This window comes from Tiliqua scincoides, unplaced genomic scaffold (genome assembly GCF_035046505.1).
Source record: "Tiliqua scincoides isolate rTilSci1 unplaced genomic scaffold, rTilSci1.hap2 HAP2_SCAFFOLD_91, whole genome shotgun sequence".
NCBI classification, from domain to species: Eukaryota; Metazoa; Chordata; class Lepidosauria; order Squamata; family Scincidae; genus Tiliqua; species Tiliqua scincoides.
The window spans coordinates 107501-110000 of NW_027101671.1; positions in this window are offsets into that span (position 1 = coordinate 107501).

The window sequence follows — 2500 nt, forward strand, 5'->3', positions numbered from 1 at the left end:
CCTGGGCTCCGAGCGCCCGTACTTAGAACGGGTAGACCGGGGCTCCCCGCGGGACTCGGCGCTGCGCCCAGCCCGGGTAGGGTAGGGTAGGCCTGGGCCCCGTGAAGGACGGGGCGGCACACTGCCCGGGCGCGCCTGGGCTCCCCCGTGCGGAGCGCTGACTTCCGGAGCCCAAGCCGAAGACGCCTTCCCCCCCTCTAACCGGGAGGGAACGCCCGAGTCGGGTGAGCCGTCCGGACGCGCGGGGTTCGGCCCCAGGATCCGCCCGACCTCCTGGAACCGCTTCTGGGGCACGCTCGTCACATTCGAGCCCCATCGGGACACCTTCCCCATATACCCGGGAGAACACGCCCGAGGCGGGTGTGCCGTCCGGACAACCGGGGTTCGGCCCCAGGATCCGCCCGACCTCCTGGAACCGCTTCTGGGGAACGCGCGTCAAATTCGACCCCATCGGGACTTCCGCGCCTATACTTACAATGGGTAGACCTGGGCTCCCGCCGCCTATGCTTAGAATGGGTAGACCTGGGCTCCTCGCGCCTATACTTACAATGGGTAGACCTGGGCTCCTGCCGCCTATACTTGCAATGGGTAGACCTGGGCTCCTTCCGCCTATACTTACAATGGGTAGACCTGGGCTCCCGCCTCCTATGCCTACAGTGGGTAGACCTGGGCTCCTCCCGCCTATGCTTAGAATGGGTAGACCTGGGCTCCCGCCGCCAATACTTACAATGGGTAGACCTGGGCTCCTCCCGCCTCCTATACTTACAAAGGGTAGACCTGGGCTCCTCGCGCCTATACTTAGAATGGGTTGACCGGGGCTCCTGCCGCCTATACTTACAATGGGTAGACCTGGGCTCCTCGCGCCTATACTTAGAATGGGTTGACCGGGGCTCCTGCCGCCTATACTTAGAATGGGTAGACCTGGGCTCCTGCCGCCTGTACTTAGAATGGGTAGACCTGGGCTCCTCGCGCCTATACTTAGAATGGGTAGACCTGGGCTCCTGCCGCCTATACTTACAATGGGTAGACCTGGGCTCCTTCCGCCTATACTTACAATGGGTAGACCTGGGCTCCCGCCTCCTATGCCTACAGTGGGTAGACCTGGGCTCCTCCCGCCTATGCTTAGAATGGGTAGACCTGGGCTCCCGCCTCCAATACTTACAATGGGTAGACCTGGGCTCCTCGCGCCTATACTTACAATGGGTAGACCTGGGCTCCCGCCGCCTATACTTACAATGGGTAGACCTGGGCTCCTCGCGCCAATGCTTAGAATGGGTAGACCTGGGCTCCCGCCTCCTATGCTTACAGTGGGTAGACCTGGGCTCCTCGCGCCTATGCTTAGAATGGGTAGACCTGGGCTCCTGCCGCCTATGCTTAGAATGGGTAGACCTGGGCTCCTGCCGCCTATGCTCGGAATGGGAAGACCTGGGCTCCCTCCTCCTGTGCTTACAGTGGGTAGACCTGGGCTCCTGCCGCCTGTGCTTAGAACGGGTAGACCTGGGCTCCTGCCGCCTATACTTAGAATGGGTTGACCTGGGCTACCGCCGCCTATACTTAGAATGGGTAGACCTGGGCTCCTGCCGCCTATATTTACAATGGGTGGACCTGGGCTCCCGCCGCCTATACTTACAATGGGTAGGCCTGGGCTCCCGCCGCCTATACTTAGAATGGGTTGACCTGGGCTCCTGCCGCCTATATTTACAATGGGTAGACCTGGGCTCCCGCCGCCTATACTTACAATGGGTAGACCTGGGCTCCTGCCGCCTATACTTAGAATGGGTTGACCTGGGCTACCGCCGCCTATACTTAGAATGGGTAGACCTGGGCTCCTTCCGCCTATACTTACAATGGGTAGACCTGGGCTCCTGCCGCCTCTACTTACAATGGGTAGACCTGGGCTTCCAGCGCCTATCCTTACAGTGGGTAGACCTGGGCTCCCGCCGCCTCTACTTACAATGGGTAGACCTGGGCTCCTCCCGCCTATACTTACAGAGGGTGGACCTGGGCGCCCTGAGGTGCGGGGGCCAGGTCCCTTAGCCAGCCCCGCCCTGCGGAATGCTGCACCCGGGCGGGGCCGGCTCTCTAACAGACGTCGGAACGCTGGGGCCTCTCTGCGTTCCGAGCGGTTGGCTGGGCACTCGGGGAGTCGGATGGCAGCTGCTCTTCTCCTGGATGGAGGAGCCGGCGCCCGTTTTTCGGCATGGAGGGAGCCGAGAGGCGTGGCGCGCGCCCCGGGGTTGCGTCCTGCCACTCTTCCAGCTGTTCCCGAAGGTCCTGCGGGCAGCAGCGTGGAGCGGCCAGGCGGCTAAGTTGGCAGACGCCTTTGAATGCGAGTAAGTGTGAAGTCCTGCACGTTGGGGCCTGGGCGAGTGGGTTCCGTGAGAAACGAGGTGTTGGGGGGCAGGGGCTGGTGGAGAGGAGGCTGAACTGTGGCCTGATGCAGTGGGGCTGCTGTGGCTGACCCAGGCAGGCAGGCAGGCAGGCAGGCAGGGTGGGGCGT